The following is a 22,997-nucleotide window of genomic DNA, read 5'->3' on the forward strand; positions in this document are numbered from 1 at the left end:
CAAAGTGGCAGACTGTTAAAGGCCCAAAGTACAGTAGCATGACGCATCATGCTGTCAGATGCCTCTCTCTCTTAGGCAACGTCAACACGGCATCAGTGGAAGAGGACACCGAACACAAGGAACTGAACTCAAATCAAACAATGCACAAATACACTTAAAATGTATTATTTTTTTACAGTATATACTGCATATCCATTTTTGTAATTACTGTATTTATTATGTTTTAACAGAATATATATAAATACAGAATTTAAAATATATAGTATGCACAAAAATACCCATTTAAAACCATAAAAGTACACTAATATAAATTATTAATTTACACGTATGGCTGCGGTAGTTGTGACCCCAAATGCAGGAACCAGGAGAACGATGAGCAGGTAAAATGATTTTAATATACTTAAAGAAGGAGGAAGCAGTCGTGCATGTAAACAATTCTCAACATAAGCAATCCTCCAGCACTGAGGAACAGGCAAGGCAGGCATAAGTAGGCAACTGCCACCAGGTGTGCCCGGGTGCCAATCAGAGACAGGTGAGGAAAGCGAGCGCTCAGGGAGACATGCAGGAAATGGAACAAAAATACGAGCGCTGACAGGAAATAAACATCAAACAAAGAAACACAAACAGATATGAAGTGACCGTTGTGATCGTCACAATATTGTATATATTATTTTAAAAAAACATATAAATATTCTCATTTAGGTAATATACGGTATGTATGTATATATGAATGTATATATATATATATATATATATATATATATATATATATATATATATATATATATATATATGTATGTATGTGTATATAATAATAATAATGGATTAGATTTTATATCGCGCTTTTCTATTATTAGATACTCAAACCGCTCACAGAGAAGTGGGAACCCATCATTCATTTACACACACATATATATATATATATATATATATATATATATATATATATATATATATATATATATATATATATATATATATATATATATATGTGTGTGTATATATGTATGTGTATATGTGTATATATATATATATATATATATATATATATATGTGTGTGTGTGTATATGTAAAACCATAAAAATACACTCATATACAATATACTGTATATATATATATTATTTAAAAAAAAACGTAAAAATGTACTCAATTAAAAATATACAGCTAATGTATTTATTGAAAATCATAAAAATACACTAATTAGAACATATACAGTATATACAGTATATATATACGGTAGGGTTGTCCCGATAGCAATATTTTGTTACTGGTACCAAAATGTATTTTGATACTTTTCTAAATAAAAGGGACCACAAAAATTTAATTATTGGCTTTATTTTAACAAAATAGACAACTTGTCTTTTAGTAGTAAGTAAACAAACAAAGACTCCTAATTAGTCTGCTGACGTATGCAGTAACATATTGTGTCATTTATCTACCTATTATTGTGTCAACATTATGAAGGACAAACTGTAAAAATTGATTATTAATCGTTATTACTCGTTCATTTACTGTTAATATCTGCTTATTTTCTCTTTTAACATGTTCTACCTACACTTCTGTTAAAATGTAATAATCACTTATTCTTCTCTTCTTTCATACTTTACATTAGTTTTGAATGATAGCACACAATTAGGTATCGATCCGATACCAAGTAGTTACAGCTACATCAAACTCCTCATGTGTCCAGGGACATATTTCCTGAGTTTATAAACATTATATGAATTTTCAAAAAACTAAAGATTTTGTGATGCTAAAAAAATATTGATGTAATCATAGTAGTATCGACTAGATATGCACCTGTACTTGGTATCATTACAGTGGATGTCAGGTGTAGATCCACCAATGGCTGCCTCAGACCAGCCGCTCTGCTCGTCCTTTCTTCTTCCACTCCTTCCTGACCTCCTGAGTTTGCCTTTGCTTCTCCTTACGCCGAGGTGGTGTTGGGAACGTCCCCAGACTTGCTCTGCCATGGGTCAGTACACCCACCAGATTTCTCTGGCACAGTCATGCCTCCGCATCCAGCACAGTAACCTGGGCACTCCACTTCCTTCCGGTCTTCATCACAACTCTTGCTTGGGCCACCTTTGGGTCCCTTGGGTCTCTGTTCAGCAACACCTCTCTGGTCCGAGTTACTTTGAACTCTTCCAGCGACTTCAAAGGCACCCGGAGGTTTGTGGTGTTCCCGTAGAGGGCGTAATTACTGAGGCTTCTGGGTAACCCTAACCATATCCTTAGACAGGTGCTAATCTTTGTCTCTGGGGTCTCCACAGTGGCGATAGGGACCTCGTAGACAAGTAGCGGCCAGAGTATCTGTTATGATCCGCTGCCTGGATCATAGTTTGTTTACGTTTTCAGTCATGTGTGTTTTCAGCACCTTGATTTTGTTTGTTTCTGTTGCCATGACTGCAGATTTTGTTTTTTCCTGCATGATTTGTTCTTAAATAAATCATTTTCCTACCTGCACGCTGTGTCCGAAGCCGTCTGCATTCCTGGGAGAACAACACCCGCATCACCATGCGACCCGGTCGTTACAGTATCCTTGGTAATACACCACGTTGGCATATCCACGCTTTGAACTTGCCCTGAGATGGCAGATCTGTCAACTGATCTCAGCCAGCTGTCCAGTTCTTGACAGGTTGACTGGACAGATGAGAAGTCTTTAATACTGCTGTCAAAGACCTTGCTAAAACTATTCACAGGTTTCTCTGACACTAATGGTATCAGTGACCAATCAGTGTTGAACCGAAACCTGTCCGTGACCTTGGCCTTCTTCACCATTAGCGATCTGGACTTTGCTGGTTTGAATCCCATCCGAGCCCTTGATGAGTCTTTCCAGCCCTTGGAGGATCCACTTGCATCCTGGCATTGACTCTGTGGTGACTGTCCGGTCATCTATAAAAGCTGTGATCAGGGCTGGTGGGTCCCTGATTGGATCCGTGGGCCTCTGGACTCTGACTTCGCAGACTTCACAATCATGTTTATATTTTTGTTTTTTCCTGCATGATTTGTTCTTAAATAAATCATTTTTCTACCTGCACGCTGTGTCCGAAGCCATCTGCATTCCTGGGAGAACAACACCCGCATCACCATGCGACCCGGTCGTTGCAGTAGGAAGCCAGCAGATTATAATTCTCCCGCGACGGCCATTGAGGAGATGGACGAAGGTACATGGATGGTGTTGCGAGTGATGGAGGCGGAGACTCTTCGCTATTCCCCCTCGGAGCGCCAGGACCTGATATGGGGTCCTAACAGAAAGCTGGTCCCAATCCACTCCGTTTGGCCCGAGGACATTGCCACACCCCCGCAGTACCAGACACATCAGCGAAGACGGAAGCCGCCCAAGAGGGTTTCACTTTGCTGCCAAGACGCGCCACTCCCTCAGACTCCTCCACCGGTACACAGCAAGCTACATGCAGCCCAAGCTTGCCCTCCTCAGATGTTTGGCAACCCAATCGACCACTTCGCCAAACATTTCTCCGATTGGGCTGTCAGTCACATGGACAGCAGCAACAATGACGTCATTTCATTGGCGCACCCCGAAGAGGTAACTCCGCCCACTTCTGATGACGTCATTGAGCAATAATTGTTTTTTCCATCTTCTAATTATTTCAGTCAGCCACTTCCAAATGACTTTAATTCGAAGATAAAACATTCTCAGGACATTTTTGTTAAATGTAAGTCTAGTCAGTCCCGGTCACTTTCTGATTTTCAAGCTCTACCTCCAGTGACTTTGGTACCGCCCCTAGTGACTATTGCTCTGCTCACTGCACATATTTTTCCCCCTGTGCCCCCACCCAGTCTCAAGTTGGGGGTAAGAATAGACTATTTAGAGGGGAGGATTCTGCCCTCCTCCTGACCTCCCTCCACCCACCCTTGAAGACGGTTCCAAACCGCAAGGAGCGCGTCTGGTATTCGCGTCTTGGGGGGGGGGGGGGCTAGTGCTGGGAGCTGTGCTAGTGGGGTGGCACAACTGCGCTCAGCCAAGCCGCAACCAGCGGCCCGGTCACCGCCACCAGCCTTTCGGTGTGCTAAGCCGCAACCCCTTGCCCGGCCACCGCCACCAGTTTTTCGGCGTGCTAAAACGCAACCTCCTGCCCGGCCACCGCCACCAGTCCTTCGGCGTGCTAAGCCGCAACCTCCTGCCCGGCCACCGCCACCAGTCCTTCGGCGTGCTAAGCCGCAACCTCCTGCCCCACCCCTACCAGTCCTTCGGCGTGCTAAGCCGCAACCTCCTGCCCGGCCGCCACCACCGGTTTTTCGGCCTGCTAAGCCACAACCGCCAGCTAGGCCACCTCCAGCTGCACCTCGGCTAGCATCTGCACCTGTTCCTGCACCTCGGCTGACACGCCAAGCTTCGTCTCCTGTACCTGCACCACGCCAAGCTCCACCACACAGTCTGCAAGGGATACAGTCCGTAAGCACACATGATTGTGCGTGCTGCTGGTCCACTATTAGTACTAACCTTTAAAAGTTAATTTTACTAATTTTCATTAATTACTAGTTTCAATGTAACTGTTTTTATATTGTTTTACTTTCTTTTTTATTCAAGAAAATGTTTTTAATTTATTTATCTTATTTTATTTTATTAATTTTTTTAAAAAGTGCCTTATCTTCACCATACCTGGTTGTCCAAATTAGGCATAATAATGTGTTAATTCCACGACTGTAAATATCGGTTGATATCGGTATCGGTTGATATCGGTATCGGTAATTAAAGAGTTGGACAATATCGGAATATCGGATATCAGCAAAAAGCCATTATCGGACATCCCTAGTGGAAAATCCTTTTAAGAAAAAAACAATTAATTTTATTTTAAACATGAAAACTACAACTACAATGATAAACATATTGCTAAATAACTCTAATACCTCAAATATAGGGCGTTTTTTATGAAATGCTTTTAAAGACTGTTATATATGTATATATATATATATTTATTTTAATAAAAATGATGTGTCAATATCAGTGAAATTAATGACTCCACGTCATTGATCAGCATTACAACATCTTGTAGTTAGCATCTTAAATTCTCCCCCCCTGAAGGCCTCTCTGTGAGTGTGAGTGACAAGAAGAAAAGTGGTTTGGTGCCATGTGTTTACCACCTGGTTTGAATATAAGACACACCTTTCTCTCTGTCTTTCAAACATGAGCCAAGGAAGAAGTTATTATTTTTAGTAAGCTGTACAAGACATTTTTTGAGACACAGCTGTAAATCAGACGATGGAGCGCCTCGGCTCTGATTTGTTGAAGGTCCAGTGAGTCGCTTCCCATTTTAGCGAGACCGTCATATCTCTTACACTGTGAGACATGCGGCGCCATTGCCGGCGACAGCGAGATAACACCGTAGATTGATTGTCAGCGGTGGAATAGTGTCTGAATACAACAGCATGTAACTCATGTGGGCGGGGCCAAATGACAGCATAATGCAGGAATATTCTTGTAAATACTCTATATGCATACAACTTCTTATTTATTTATTTATTTTGTCCTGTCTAGCTACTCAGGCAAATCATATTTTTGATGTAAATGGTAAAGGTCCATATCGGCTGTACACATTTACTTTACAAAAGAGAAGTGTGGGATACTTCTCTTGTTGCCTTATTTGTATTTCCATCCATCCATTTTCTACCGCTTATTCCCTTTGGGGTCGCGGGGGGCACTGGAGCCTATCTCAGCTACAATCGGGCGGAAGGCGGTGTACACCCTGGACAAGTCGCCACCTCATCGCAGCTTATTTGTATTTGACTTTATTAAATGTATTTATATTATCATTTGGTGCAGCCGGGCCGGAGCAGGAGGGGATAGAAAGAGAAAACAAGGAAGACAGAGGGGGAAATTGCGGGGACAAGAGGGGGATAAAACCGTGACAACAACAACAACAACAAAAGAGCAACATCAGCAAATACGACATGTACAAATATGATGGTAAAAGTGATAGCAAAGAAGCAGTTAGTGAAATAAATAATAATAATACAGAAATGACAATGAGCATTATTACACTACAAATGGAGCAATACAAATACCAATAGAAATAGTACAATTGATAATTAATAACAATAATTACCTCTATTATCAACAATACAATTGTTCAAATGCATCAATACATATATGTAATGATAACTTGAAATACAAAATAAAGCAGATAAATGGAGGGGAAGAAACAGAAGCCAACTATATTAACCTTGTAGATTGTTATAGTAACAATAGGTTAAGCTTTGTCAGTGTGCCATGTGTTATACCCAGTTTCCCCTAGGGCAACAACGTTAATATATGTTTATATTTGCATGCAAATAATACTGTGCGTCACATGTAGGATGTCTTTTTTTAACGGTATTTCCTTAAAACTGTAACGACGGTTCTTCAATAACACAAACTAAAATGCTTTCGTAAACATTCAGAATGACAATTTGAAACGATTTTGAGACGATTTTGTCCTGGATGAACCAAACAATCCGTTTTTTGTAAAACACTGTACAGCAGAGCTGAGCAAATATTTTGACTCGGGGGCCACATGGAGAGAAAAAAATGCGTCCGGGGGTCCAATGTGTATGTGTGTATAAATGACATATACACATCGAGCTGTAAAAATTTGCTGTGCAGTATGTGTGTTTGGCTCCCTTTTTTCAGGAACACTAAAACCAAAAGTCACAATGTCCGATAGAATTCTAAAAACGTTATGACAGACCACCTCAAAAAAATGGAATGGAATTTTTTTTACTGAATGGGACGCCCGAAATGTACATGAAAATAAAGTCAGTGGGATTTACAATAATATATGAACAATAAAACACTGAATATTAACGACATATGCACATATTTTACTTCTCAGACCAGCTCCTCCATAGTTGTGTATCTTTTACAATCAAGCAAAACACAACAAAAGTTAACAAACAAACAAGGGTAATAAACACCTACAATATGATGGATTATCACTTTTACGCAGAAATTTGTCGTAAAAAAATTTGCTTCCGCATCTGTTCCTGACACATGTGTTTGGGGCTGGCTGCTCTGAAAACAAACCCCGCCCACTCTGCTTTGTTCCTGGTCTGAGCTGCTGTGACCTAGATTACAGTAATAACTCCTATAACACCGAAATGCGCAGATTCGCAGATGCGCCTACTCAGTGGCCTTGTGGTTAGAGTGTGCGCCCTGAGATCGGTAGGTTGTGAGTTCAAACCCCGGCCGAGTCATACCAAAGACTACAAATATGGGAGCCATTACCTCCCTGCTTGGCACTCAGCATCAAGGGTTGGAATTGGGGGTTAAATCACCAAAATTGATTCCCGGGCGTGGCCACCGCTGCTGCTCACTGCTCCCTTCACCTCCCAGGGGGTGATCAAGGGTGATGGGTCAAAATGCAGAGAATAATTTCGCCACACTTTGTGTGTGTGTGTGACAATCATTGGTACTTTAACTTTTAACTTTATTTCGACCATTGAAATCTTTCTATAGTTCAAGACTTACGGTCATTTAAAAACAGCACTGCACGTCATAATGACAAATACAGTTCTGATGTTAAAGGTCTAAAATAAATGATGTGGAACATCTGGCTGTCATGATCCGTGACCCCGGATCATGTGTTGTTTAGTCATGTTCTGTTAGTTTTGGACTCCTTCAGTTCCTGTTTTGTGCACCCCTGGGTTTATTTTTGGTTACCATGGGTACTGATTGGTTTCACCTGCCTCTGGTTAGTGTTCGGCATGCTCACCTGCTGCCGAGCACTAATCAGAGAGCTATTTATTCACATTTCTCGCCACGCTCAGTCTGGCTTCGTTATTTTCTGTACGCAACATGTGGTTTATGCCTGTTTCTCGATTCCTGATTCCTGTGCTAAGTTTTGTTCCTTAGCTTCTCGTCCGATCGGCACGCTTCCCTTTTGTTTGTTTCCTGTCTTTTTGTAATGTGTAGGATTTATGACAATAACACATATACATACCTTCACGCTTTCGTTCAAAGTTGTCCGTCTGCATCTTGGGAGAACGACGCCGCAGTAAGATACTACCTCGACGTGACACTGGCGGGCCGGATGGAAAATCTTAATGGGCCGCACGTGGCCCGCGGGCCGTATTATGTCCAGGCCTGCTGTACAGTAAACTTTTTCATAAGTTTTCCTGAAGCGAATATTTTTCGTAACTATTTTCAGTCGTCAGGGTACATAGAGAAAAAACATAAACCGACAATACAGGTTTTTGTAAAACTGAAGACCATTTAGATTTTTCAGTGAACTTCACATGTGGGGTTTTGTCAGTGGTGTGCCGCCAGCTGGCCTAACATAAATCATCGTAAAAAAATAACTGAAGTTTATTTTTAATTTACTTTCCATATAAGTATTCACCATATTCTCTTCATATCATATTAGGCTCCAGTGTTGCTTGTGTTTACGTTTGCGCTTTTATCCAATCAGAATTCAGCTAGTAGTTGTAGTTCTCTGGGTTGGGGAGGAGATCTTGCCCCATGTGGAGGAGTTCAAGTACCTGGGAGTCTTGTCCACGAATGAGGGAAGAGTGGATCGTGAGATCGACAGGCAGATCGGTGCAGCGTCTTCAGTAATGCGGATGCTGTATCGATTCGTTGTGGTGAAGAAGGAACTGAGCCGGAAGGCAAAGCTCTCAATTTACCGGTCGATCTACGTTCCCATCCTCACCTATGGTCATGAGCTTTGGGTTATGACCGAAAGGACACGTTCACGGGTACAAGTGGCTGAAATTTGTTTCCTCCACTGGGTGGCGGAGCTCTCCCTTAGAGATAGGGTGAGAAGCTCTGTCATCCTGGAGCTCAAAGTAAAGTCGCTGCTCCTCCACATGGAGAGGAGCCAGATGAGGTGGTCCAGGCATCTGGTCAGGATGCCACTCGAACGCCTCCCTAGAAAGGTGTTTCGGGCACATCCGACCAGTAGGAGGCCACGGGGAAGACCCAGGACACGTTGGGAAGACTATCTCTCCCAGCTGGCCTGGGAACGCCTCGGGATGGCCTGGGAGGAGCTGGACGAAGTGGCTGGGGAGAGGGAAGTCTGGGCTTCTCTACTTAGGCTGCTGCCCCCGCGACCCGACCTTTGATAAGCGGAGGAAAATTAATGGATGGATGGAATTCAGCTAGCTTGTGACGCCAACATGAGCGGCGGCTGTGGGGACATTCAGTTGATAGACAACTGCGGTAGCCAATCAGATCACGAGTTGTTGACAGTAGCCCATCTGGGGAGCCTGGTGTTAACGTGACTGTGATTGGGTAATCACTTGTCACTCCCAAGTGAGTATCCAATCAGTCGTCATTTTCGAAAGCAGGAAGTGGCACCGGCTCGCAGTGGCAGAGAAATCAGCAGTACTTACTTTTTTAACTCACAAAGAACAAAACGTTGAGTAGCTGGCAGATATATATTTGCAAGGCCATTTTCAAGAAGGATATTTCGTTTTCAAGAAGGATATTTAAAGAGAAACGACATCTTGTGAGACGAGGTCGGGCGACCCGGGAAGCTAGCTAAACTGTCCCGGCGGTGAAATTCCCGCCACTCTCACTCGAATCAACCGACTAAGAGCGGTACCACCGGCTTATACGGCGTCGGATGGGTGCTGCAAGTTGTGAGTTCAAACATTTTATTTCTTCACTTTTAATATGTTTTTTACAATGATTTAAATTTCGACAGTACCATGTATGATATGTTTTAATTGCTGACGTGGGTTTATTGATTTTGAATGCGCAGAAAAATAGCCTCTTTTGTCCACTGCTGAGGTGATTCAATACTCAAGTGTGTTTCTGTCAGTGATGGGCAATAGCAAGCTACATGTAGCTAAGCTATGTAGTTTAACTACATTTTTCAGTAGCTTGGGGCGGTAGCTTAGCTACTTTTTTAACAAGTAGCTTTCCCTGTAGCTTAGCTACTTTTAGAGCCATGTAGCGAAGTAGCTTACATCAAAACTACAAAGAGAGAAAGTGGACTGTGAATCCAGGCAAAATATGAAAGTACAATGACCTGTATGAATGAGAATATCCATGATGATTGGTTGGTGTTGGTATGATGAGTCACAATAGGCTGAGGTTAGGGCCAATCATTACGGACTGGCCAATCAGAGGCAAGATAAGGCGGGTCATTGAAACTAGTAAACAAAATCATAACAGACACTCATGTCACATGACGAGGGAGTCGGAGACAGAGGGATGCTTCAAGCTGACCTTTAAAAAAAAAAAAAAAAACTAAAATGCGAGAGAAATTCTCTCCCGTAGATTAGATTTTGTCCTTTAGTGATGAAAATGATGTCCAGGGAACCCACAATCAGTGTTGGGTTGGTTACTGAAAACCAGTAACTAGTTACTAGTTACTAGTTACTTTATTTCAAAAGTAACTCAGTTACTAACTCAGTTACTTACACCAAAAAGTAATGCATTACTGTGAAAAGTAACTATTTAGTTACTTCTTCTACTTTTTGTTTTTAAAGCTCCCATGAATGCCCTTTTAGCCTTCATTTCAGTACTGTTATTGCATTGGAGAATAATACAATCTGTTGATCAATTTGACATGCATTTGCATCACTGAACTCTGCTAAGCAATGTGGTCTACATACAACACACAAAGACAAAGATATGTTTCAAAGGGCCAATTTATTTCAGACCAGAACAAATTGACAAAACTATTTTAAATAGCTGCAACATAACATACATAAGTAACAAATAATAACACTAACACTAACACTAACCACGTTAAACCCAGATTCCAAACTAACAAAGGTCTTAACTCATTCTCTTTCTATGCCACTTCAATATGGAATCCACTCCCAACCGGTGTAAAATAAAGGGCATCTCTATCCTCTTTCAAAACCGCACTAAAAGAACACCTCCAGGCAACTACAACCCTAAACTAACACCTTCCCTTCCACATAATACCTCTTCGGATTGTAAATAATCAAATGTAGACATTTTTCCTTATATTTTCTGATCTCTCTCTCTGTGTCCACTACTTGCTATACATATCCTACCAAGTCAGTCCTACACTGTTTCAATGTCTATTTCTCTGATGATGCAATTGTTGATGCTGATTGTTGATGACAGAAGTGTTGATACCAACCATACCCAACTTTCTCTCGATTTCCAGCCGGACTTAAGGCACGCCCCTCCAGGTCCGTGCGCACCTGAGTGAGGACAGCCTGTCGTCACGTCCGCTTGGCCAACCAAAAAGTAACCACAGAACACTATACCGTATAGTCGTATAGTGTTCTGTGGTTACTTTTTTGTTGGCCAACGGTTTACGTTGTATTGCGCAATCCCCTCCCCTCCTCTTCCCACACCCAAGACACACACAGACTAGTGATGGGATCGGCAGTTCTTTTGACTGTACTGAATCACTAGAATCAGTTCCTTAAATTGATTCGTTCAAAAAATTCGTTCACCGAATACCCCCCCCCCAAAAAAAGGAGGGGGGGGGGGCGTGCGTAGTACAGTACAGTGCAGACATTCGTGGGAGAAGCAGCAAATAGGGTGAACGCGAGTCCCTACACAGCTCTGTGCATGCAGTTCACCAGGCAGTGAGTGACACAGTCAGCACAGTTCAGTACGTGAACCTGAATCACTTCTGCAGCAGCAGTTCTGTGTGCAGGTCGGCGAATCACCGAATCACTTCTGCAGCAGCAGTTCTGTGTGCAGGTCGGCGAATCACCGAATCACTTCTGCAGCAGCAGTTCTGTGTGCAGGTCGGCGAATCATGAGTCAGTCAGTAACAGATTCCCCAGCGGCAGATCTCAGGGTGTGTCAGTTCGCGAACGACACAAGCCCTCAGCACCCAATGAACGACACGCACAGTGACTGAACGAGAGCCTCAATGTGACGTCCTCCTCCGCGACACAGTCAGTTCTCTGTGTCAGTAGGTTCGCGAGTCCTGTTGTTAAATATGTTTTATTGCACTGAAATGAAAATAAGAAATAAATAAAAGTGGGAAATAAAAAAAATAGTTATAGCCTACTAAAATGCTTGCAATCAACAGTTAAATAAATAGGCCTCGTTTGTTTAGTGCAAAAACAAATATTAAATTAAGAAACCCTTAACAAATGCCAACATAAAAACTAAATGTTCTGTAGCAAAGAAAATGTCAACTTAAATATGCAAACAAAAAGAAAATAAATACCTTCAAAATAAAACAAATAAATTAAGAGCCAGAAATGCCAACATATAAACTAAATGTTCTGTAGCCTACGTTTAAAAATATTACAAAGAAAATATTAACTTAAATGTGCAAACAAAAAGAAAATAAATAGACTACCTTAAATAAAACAAAACAAATATTAAACCAAGTGCCAGAAAAGCCAACATTAAAACTAAAATTTCTGTGGCTTACATTTAAAAATATAAAAATGGAAATATCAACTTAAATATGCAATAAAAAAGAAAATAAATAGCTTAAATAATATAAAAATCAAGATAAATAATAGCCTATGTATATGTACATACATTAGTTATTATTTTTATTTTAAATCTTCTCAAACAGCCTGCCCTACACTTTACCCCCGCCCCTCCCCCTCGCGTCGCTGCTGCTCAGCCTTGCCCTGCACTGACTTTCTTTCTGTCTCCTCTACTCTCATAACTTTATGTGTTGAGATAATGGGGACAGGGCGCGTGTGTGTGTTTGTTTTCATGTGGCTTGAGTCAACATTAGCCGTTAGCTTGGAGAATGAATGGAGAGCGGATGCCAATGGCATGAAACATATCCCCGCAACGGGAGGAGAATCACTCGCGGCATTGGGGCAAGCAGAGCAGAGAGCGAGAGCGTTGTCCTTCACTGAGTGATTCATGTCGTTAATCCGCGGTGAATGAATCGTTCGCTCAGTCCCTCCCCCCGCCCCCATGATGAGTAGCTGGCTGCGTCGTTCGCCGACGTCACAGAATGCGCCAGTTCCACTCATACCGGCATGGTCGCGGCGGAGCTCAACTGAACTGAGAAAGGAACGAATCAGTTCATGAAGTGATTCGGTTCAGTACGTTCACTCAAAAGATTCGTTCGTTCGAACGAATCGTTCGCGAACGACACAACATTAACACACACAGAGAGCGCAGAGGAAGAATCAGAAGCATGTCATTGCTTCGCTGCCATAAAACACGATCAGATCCTCAGTTTCTAGCCGATACTACATAAAAAAATAACGTAAAATAACGCAGTAACGCATCATGTAGTAACGGTAACTGAGTTACTGAATATAAAAAATAACGCGTTAGATTACTAGTTACCGCCGAAACTAACGGCAAAGTTACAGGAATGTACACATGATCCCATGTTTACATCTCATTGTGCAACATGTGAATGTTTTAGTGGGAACTAAATGCGATATCTGAAAGGGGTACAAATTATTTCCAAAGCAGGATCCCCACCCAGACATACAATCAGGCACGTGCACACATAGGGCCCTATGGGTGCTTGAGCCCCTGCTCCTTTTTGCCTCGTCTTAAAAAGTGCCCTCTGCCTGTGTGTGTTTTTTTTCTTTTTTTCTTTTTCTTTAAACAACATTAATAAATTCCTGTAAGGGATGTAAAAAAAACAAAAAACAAAAAAACAGCGGTACAAAAACTCCACGTTTTCTTGTAATACCGGGTTGTATGAGCCTGCCGCTTCCGCCAGAGAGAGAGAGAGAGGGGGCGAGTGAGTGAGTAAGTGAGAGGAGAGAGAGCCAAGTTACTGCGCCCCTGAGGAGACGTGACAGTGGAGCAACTTGAACCTGTGAGTTATGGTCTAGTCGCCGTCCACTTATTCAGCATCTAATATGGGTAATATTTCAGAAAAACGCTGTATTATTCTATTATTCAATGTGTCAGCTTCTGTTTTTGCCGGACGTCGGAGCACGGCGCATCAATTCCTCACAGAGCAGAGCGGATCGTGCGGGACAGGAAGTAGTGTACAAAATACAAAATAAAACACCGGGTTAATTTTCAAAATACAATGCACTGTGTTTACGGCGGATCACATTTCTCTCACAGTAGAGGTTTAGATATAAAGTTTATTGTGACTTTGCTATTACTGTGTGGGTTAACAAAATAATAATAATGATAATAATAACAATAATAATAAGAAGAATAATGATAATGATAATAATAATAATAATAGTTATTATTATTAATAATAATAATAATTTCAGCATTCTGGGGATATAAGATGTAGGTTATCTGTTAGGAATATTACCATCTGTATTAAAACTTGATTCATGTTGATTATGCCTGCAGCACAATGCCAAAAAAAGAAAGGATACAGAAAAGGAAGGAGAAGGAGCGCTAGGAAGCAGCTAAGGGTAGCAGACCTCTTAATGCATGGCTAAAACCAAGTACTAGCACCAGAATTCAAGAAAGACCACAGATCTCAGAAAGTGTCACACCTGAGAGAGAGGCAGAGACCTTAGAAGCAACACCTGAGAGAGAGGAGGAGGAGAGTGTAGAAGCAACACCTGAGAGAAAAGAGGCTTTAGATGCAACTCCTGACACAGAGGAAGCCATAGAAATCCCGGGAAATGTTGGGGAGGAAGAATCCACAGGAAGGGAGGCAGATGATACTACTGCAGAGGAAGCCATAGATGAGGGGGAAGTTGAAGGAGCTACAAGTGATGTAGGAGAAGAGGTCTTATCAAATATTGCACTGTTAAAGCATCCTACAGATCCTGCCCACCAAAAAGCTTTTGATCTAAAATGTAATGCCAGCTATGTCAAAATGTGTGTTGATAGAGGACCATGTCAACCTGTACTTATATGCCACGATTCCAGTGTCCACTGCCACAGTAGAGAGGTCTTTTTCTAAACTGAAGCTGGTCAAAAACTCACTCAGAGGCCTATGCACAGAAGAGAGGCTGTCTAATCTCCTTCTCCTCTCCATTGAAAAATATGTAGTCATAAATCACAATGATGTGATCAACATCTACAGGGACATGGCCCCCAGAAGGTTGCTGCTTTAAGGCCCCCAGAAGGTTTGGCTACTGATTTTGCACTGATTTCACAGCATTTCATGGAAGCCCTGAATTTACATTGAGGAGCATATTTGGGTATGGGTGGCCTCCATCCTACAGCCCTCTACTGGCCCCTGGTCCATATTTTTGGCCCTGTATTGCGTTTCAGTTGTTTAGTCTGAGCATTAATTGAGAAAGACCATAAGTTACAACTTGATGGTGTTTTCATCAAGTTAAGGGAAGAAGGACAGATTTTCACATTGAAGTTTTTTCCATTTGGGTATTTTTTTTTGTATTTTTTTTCAAAGTTCATGTTGCACTGTTCAATGTTCAATATTAAAGTGCTTATCTTTAACAATAAATAGCCTAATAATAAACCAGTGTTTTGTTGCTTTTCATGTCTTCCAAGCCTATGATAATGTGAATGAACTCACAATGACAACAATTTGTTGACACAAAAGAAATGGCAATCACTTTTACCTACAAAGGACACACAGCTAAGTAGCTAGCTTCCTATTAGCAAATTTAATTTTACATTAATTTCCATATTGTGTAAAGGACCAAAAAAAAAAGTCCTGCCCTTTTCTGACTTTGAGCCCCTGCCCCTCTATAATCATGTGCACGTCCCTGCATACAATACTCGTACACAGCTCATGAAACACATTATTTTTTGTTATTGTCATTGTAAGTGCGAAAACACTTATATTAGAAAATAATCTCAGGGAAATGACTGCTGTCATTTGATTATAATAGTAAAAGATTTAACTTGTTATTTAGTCAGGTGTGGAGACCCCTAGAGGAAGTTGTAGGGTGTCCCCAGCTAAATGACAGATAATTAATAGTAATATTTGTACAGTTACATGAACATTAATATTATACATGTGGGCCCATAGATAGAAATGTTGTTAAATGTAGCTTTGATGTAGCTAGCTACTTTTGATGTGTAGCTTGTAGTGTAGCTTGCAACAATTCTCTGGGGATAGCTTCCCCTGTAGCTTAGCTACATTTAATGGAGAGTCACTTGTAGCTTAGCTTACCGTATTTTCCGCACTATAAGGCGCACCTAAAAACCACAATTTTTCTCAAAAGCTGACAGTGCGCCTTATAACCCGGTGCGCTTTATTACGATTCATTTTCATAAAGTTTCGATCTCGCAACTTCGGTAAACAGCCGCCATCTTTTTTCCCGGTAGAACAGGAAGCGCTTCTTCTTCTACGCAAGCAACCGCCAAGGAAAGCACCCGCCCCCATAGAACAGGAAGCGCTTCTTCTTCTACTGTAAGCAACCACCCGCCCCCGGAAGAAGAAGAAAAAACGCGCGGATATCACCGTACGTTTCATTTCCTGTTTACATCTGTAAAGACCACAAAATGGCTCCTACTACGCGACAAGGATCCGGTTCATAAAAAGACGCAATCTCTCCATCCGCACACGGATTACTACCGTATTTCACAGCAACTGATATTCCTGTGAACCGCACTGTGGAACGGGAGCACGTACGGTGAATATTCGCACCACAGGGAATGAGAAGTCATCCTTCACTGTGGTTCTAGCTTGCCATGCTAACTTCCACCCATGGTGATATTCAAAAGGAAGACCTTGCCAAAAGAGACCTTTCCAGCCGGCGTCATCATAAAAGCTAACTCGAAGGGATGGATGGATGAAGAAAAGATGAGCGAGTGGTTAAGGGAAGTTTACGCGAAGAGGCCGGGTGGCTTTTTTCACACAGCTCCGAAGGCGAACACACCTTCACTAAGACGGGCAGACAGCGCCGGACGACATACGCCAACATTTGCCAGTGGATCGTAAATGCCTGGGCAGATATTTCGGTCACAACTGTGGTCCGAGCTTTCCGGAAGGCAGGATTCACAGAACTGCTGCACAACAACAGCGACACTGAATCCGATGACTTCGACGAGACGGAGCCGGCCATTTTTGGATCCCACGCTTGCGCAACTTTTCAATTCGGACACCGAAGACGAAGAATTCGAAGGATTTACGAATGAAGAATAACTTCAGAAGGTGAGCGCTATGTTTATTTTGTGTGTTGTGACATTAACGTTCGAGCAACATTATGTTGCTATTGCTCTACACCATTTTGAATTTTACTATGTTTGTGATTGCACATTTGCGTACATTTTGGGACAGAGTTGTTAGAACGCTGGTTTTCAATATATTATTAAAGTTTGACTGAACTATCTGACTGTTTTTTTGACATTCACTTTAGCGCAGCGTTTTTTTGACATTCACTTTAGCGCAGCGTAGGCGCGGCTTATAGTCCGGGGCGGCTTATTGGTGGACAAAATTATGAAATATGTAATTCATAGAAGGTGCGGCTAATAATCCGGTGCGCCTTATAGTGCGGAAAATACGGTACTATATTTTCCAAGAAGCTTGTCCATCACTGGAAGTGGGACTAAGTAGGACATGGCTGAAGGTCTAGGTGGGCCCGTCACTAGGTTTTGCAGAGACAATTTCGACTCTTCAGTGGTCCTACTGTACGTTTCAGACTATTGTGGGTGTTCACTGTTTACTGAACTTAGCGTACATGGTTTTAGAAACATTTGGGATCACTTATTCTTTATTATATCCAACCGACATGTTTTAGTAAAGACAATTTTGAGTCCTCAGTAGTAAACTTTACATAGTGAGTTGTTGTTTTTTTTGTCAACCTTTAGCACGGTTTTGAAACATCTGGGAATTTATGTTAACATATTCGTAAATCTAAAGACAATTTAGAGTCCTTAGGGAACTTTACCTACTGAAGAGGATTTTGACTGTTTTGAAGGGTCACTGACTGTGTGTGCTTTTGTAAACATTGTTGACGAGTGTTCAGTGAACTTATACTGTACATGTTTGTGGATACAATTAAGACAACGTTCGGTCTTTCCTGAATGCATTTTTCGAAACTTTTAGGACAACTCGGTTGTCAATAAAGACTGTACCAGTTTTTGTACATTTGGAGTCTTTAGTGAATCTTACATGTGACTTTTTGTAAACATTTTAGACAACTTTGAGGCTTTTTGTGATTTTGGTTATTTCTAAACAACAAAGACAATTCGAGTCTGGTTTCCGTGAACGCTGAGCCAACTTAACTTACAAGTTTTAGCCAACACTTAAGACCTTATGGATTTTTCATAAAACCCAACTCACTGAACTAGAATTTGTGAACAGGAAAAGACTAAAAATGGGACCCGTTACCTCCCTGCTTGACACTCAGCATCAAGGGTTGGAATTGGGGGTTAAATCACCAAAAAGGATTCCCGGGCGTGGCCACCGCTGCTGCTCACTGCTCTCCTCACCTCCCAGGGGGTGATCACGGGTGATGGGTCAAATGCAGAAAATAATTTCGCCACACCTAGTGTGTGTGTGACAATCATTGGTACTTTAACTTTTTTAACTATTACTACTACTGACGTACGAGATTGTGTTACTCTTCAGTAGCGCTAACATTAGTGAACTTAACGTACACCTTTTGGTACACCGACAATTCTGTGGCTCCAGTAAATTTGCGTACGTATTTATGCAAACCTTGGAAAAAAGTGTGATTAATGTTTTTGTAAAACACTGAGGATAATTTACTCTTCTGTGATAAACTCACTCGAGAGTGTTTTCAATAATGCTAACGTTTGTAAACCAAGCAAGTTTTGGTCAACAAATAAGGCCATTTTGAACATTGAAGACCATTTCAAGTGTTCGATGAACACGTGGTTGTTTTTAGAAACATTCATCAACAACAATTTAGAATCTTTGAAGAAAATATATTTAATGACGCTACTGCAAAGTATCTATTAAGAGTGTGATTCTTTAGACACCTAACATTTCGATCAGATTCCAATTCCTGGGGTGACGATTCGATTCAGAATTGATTCTCGATCCAACACGATTCTCGATTCAAACCAATTTTTGCAATGTATCAAAGTAAATTATATCATGGACAATTTTCTTATATGATTGGAAGTAGCATGTATTTGTATTTGGTCACAGAATTCTTTAGAGGATTATTCTACTAAGGTCAACAGTGCCCATGTCCATCACAGCTCGTCCAGAGAGCGGGGCTTTGCCCCCAGGACATTGGGGAACTTAAGGGATAGCAGCAGTAGGAGAGATAATAAAGACATTAGCAACATCTGGTAGGAAGCCCCACAGATAGGAGTCGAGGATAGGGGTCGGAGGTCCCCCGACTCAAACTGATTAGAGGAATAATTTCAAGGAAAGATTGATTGGCCAGACTGACCGGCACCAAGGCTGGAACCACAAAGAGTAAGGGTCTTTGTGTAAAAAGGTATTGAAGAAGAGTTGTCCAACAGGACATCAGAAGAGATTTGGCCCATTCCTTCTCCGGAAAACTGCAGTTCCTGTCTGAGGCTCGCTGAAACAAATAAAGTGTTTTGTTCAACGATTCCTCTTGTGTCTTCTTGTCTCATCACGCAGCACACAGTCACTCTGTCCTGGGAGAGTGACACGATCGACCAATATACAACGGTATTATTTGGTATCGTAATTATAATAAAACAAACAGGTCATATGTTAAAAAAGCTCCTTCTGGTTGCATGGTGATGGCATAAAAACGTATTTTTAGAAACATTTTTTTAATTTTTTTTACCATTTTTGAAAATTATGACTGAATTTAGAATCAGGATTACCGTATTTTTCGGACTATAAGTCGCAGTTTTTTTTCATAGTTTGGCCGGGCTCCAGTCCGACTTATATATGTTTTTTTCCTTCTTTATTATGCATTTTCGGCAGGTGCGACTTATACTCCGAAAAATACGGTAATAAGAATCAGGATTTCGATGTGAATAGATATTTTTGTGCACCTCTAAAAACACCTTTAAAAATATGCTACTTCCATCAATGTATGGACGTATGTATGGTTTTGAAGCAGCAGTGTTTCTTTAGCTTGGATGAGGCCTGCAGCAGACACCAACTGTTTGTCCACTGGCTTGATTAATGCGCTTTAAAAAAAAAAAAAAAAAGCCCAAGCTTGCAACAAATCACCCGCCCAGCATTAAAGCTATGAAGGACGGCAATCAGCTCAGGCTCGCACTGGGAGTGTAGTCCTGAGAGAGAATCCAGACATTTCCAAATTTATGGTTGCATAAATTGGTGGCGCTGCGAGCAGCTGACAAGCCATTCATCGTGACGGGCGCTGGCTGCTTGCCGTGCACTGACAGGGCTGCCGTGCTTTGATTTCCTGTCCTGGCTGGCCTGACAGATGAACTACAGAGAGGACAAAAACGGCGTCTCTCGAGGTGGACGGAGGTGGGACACTTTATGGAAATTATGTTCTGGCAGTCACGTATTTATCGTGATTTATTGAGCCATAAAACTGAAATGCTCTTCAAAATGGACCCCAAACACCTCACTTAGGCAGTGGAAACCTCTCTAGAAATTTGCCAGACCTCAACCAAGGCAGAACAATTCAAGCCTGTCATTTGTTTAAAAAAAATCATCACGTTCCACTACAGTCCTGCAGGAGGCAGTAGAGCACATCACCAGCTCCAATAGCGCAATATGGCGAGTCAGTGACTTAGTCCAAAAGTCTTTGTCATTATTCTCCACTCGGCCGTAAAGCAAGTGGACCCAAACAAATCCAGGAATGTGCGCTTTAATTCAGATCTGGACCAAAATGTTTTGAAGTCCTCCTAGTGAAGAGAAGGAATGTTTTGTCTTCGGAAATCATGTGTCCGAGACCGCTTATTCATCCAGAAACCATTCCACCACCCCCTCGTCAACTAAAAGATGTTGAAACGACTTCTTCAAACACAGACTAAGTCCGCCAACAAACTACGAAACTAATGCTAGCCGGGACAGCACATACACCAGCAACACATCTCACCTGCTTGTGTTGTTGTGAACGACATCACCAATGTAAAATTAATGTGTGACAGCTGCAAGATCGATGCAAGATCAATGTAAGATCAAAGTAAGATCAATGTGAGATCAATGTAAGATCGATGTAAAATTAATGTAAGATCAATGTAAGATAGATGCAAGATTCATGTAAGATTCATTTAAAATCAATGTAAGATTAGCTTAAAATTAATGTAAGATCAATGTAAGATAGATGTATGATTCATGTAAAATCAATGTAAGATTATCTTAAAATCAATGTAAGATCAGTGTAGAATCAATGTAAAATCAATGTAAGATCAGTGTAAGATTGATGTATAATAAATATACAATCAATGTAAGATCAATGTGAGATCAATGTAAGATCGATGTAAAATTAATGTAAGATCAATGTAAGATAGATGCAAGATTCATGTAAGATTCATTTAAAATCAATGTAAGATTAGCTTAAAATTCATGTAAGATCAATGTAAGATAGATGTATGATTCATGTAAAATCAATGTAAGATTAGCTTAAAATCATTGTAAGATCAGTGTAGAATCAATGTAGAATCAATGTAAAATAGGTGCAAGACTGATGTAAGATTAATGTAAAATCAATGTAAGATTAGTTTAAAATCTAAGGTCAGTGTAAGATCAATGTATAATAAAGGTAAAATCAATGTAAAATCAGTGTAGAATCAATGTAAGATCAGTGGAAATTCATGTCAGATAAATGTAAAATCAATTACAATCAGTGTAAGATTAATGTAAAATCAACATAAGATTGATGTAAAATTAATTTGAAAATCAATGTAGGATTGATGTAAGATCAATGTAAGATTAGTGTAAAATCTTCTTAGTGTAATGTAAAATCGGGGTTCAAGTTGTCGACCTCCTCGTCATGCGAACGACAACAACCAGAGACAGCAGCAACAGCTACACCTACAGCCTAAACTTCCAACTCACTGCATTAGTCAGACATCCACAGTATGCAGCCTGAAGCCCACCCAGAACACGTCACAAGATGTCATACGGGACGGCATCACTGTGCTACACCTGAATGTGGAAGGCCTCACCAAGACCAAGACATCGATCATCGAGCATTTAATACAAGCCCATAATCCTACCGCCCTGCTCCTTCAAGAAACCCACATGAGTGAAAGCTCCCGACTCAAAATTCCTGGTTTCCCCTTGGCCGCCTTTACGGAGAGGGACATCCATGGGATAGCCACCTTCGTTAGGAGCCCTGCAAGCTGGAGAGCGATTGCTACCTCCCCTCAAAACTCCGCAGTGGAATGGACAGCTACCAAAATCGAAGGCGTGTCCATCATCAATGTATACAAGCCCCCTACAACCCGGCTCCTCATAGACATATAGCCTTTGACTCGCCCTGCATCTACGCTGGCGACTTCAACTGCCGCAGCACTACCTGGGTCTACAGCTCAACAAACCCAGATGGAGCAGCACTCGAGGATTGGGCCTCAGTGTCCGGTGTCCAACTCTCGTATGACCCCAAGCAACCAGACAGCTACCACTCCGGAAGATGGAACACCACCACAAACCCGACCTTGCATTTGCAAAACTCAATGGCCCCTCCCCCCACCGCACTATTCTGGAACTCTTTCCCAGGTCCCAGCACAGGCCATCACTGATCACTCCAGACAACCCACTTGAACCAATATCTACCAAGCCAGTGAAGAGGTGGAACTTCCGCAAGGCTAGATGGAACCAATTCTCAAACCTGATGGACAACCTTCCCCCTCCATCCTCCTCCAATCCCAACCTTGCCTACTCCGCCTTCTGCAAACTCACCATCAGGGGAGCAAAGAAGGCCATCCCTCGCGGCTTCCGCCGTCGATATATACCCAACTGGGACGAGGAGTGTGACACACACTACAATGTATACCTGCATGCTGAACCCGGCGAAGAGGCAGCCTCAAAAGCATCAGACCTGACAGAATGCCTTGACAAAAAGCGTAGAGTAATGGGAGGAAACAGTCCAAGGCATCAACTTCACCCACTCTAGCAGAATGGCCTGGAAGACCTTCAATCGTCTCACAGGCAGAAACTACAGACCAACACAATGCCCTGTATCAGCCAATTCAATTGCTGAACAACTTCTTGCAAATGGCCGATACACGGACACTGCAAAAGACCACACCCGTTCCGTCAAGCAAGAAACCACAAACCTCTGGCAAGCCCCAGAGCAGACAGCCACATGTCGACACCCTTCACATCTGAAGAGCTCTCGAC

General features: G+C 41.7%; 1 protein-coding gene across 4 annotated transcripts in view; it reads right to left on the reverse strand.

The window, feature by feature from the left end:
• tafa5l (TAFA chemokine like family member 5, like) overlaps window positions 1–22,997 on the reverse strand; it is a 110,308-nt gene that overhangs the window by 76,917 nt on the left and 10,394 nt on the right. The gene's annotated exons all lie outside the window — the stretch shown is intronic.

This window comes from Nerophis lumbriciformis, linkage group LG23 (assembly GCF_033978685.3).
Source record: "Nerophis lumbriciformis linkage group LG23, RoL_Nlum_v2.1, whole genome shotgun sequence".
Classification (NCBI taxonomy): Eukaryota; Metazoa; Chordata; class Actinopteri; order Syngnathiformes; family Syngnathidae; genus Nerophis; species Nerophis lumbriciformis.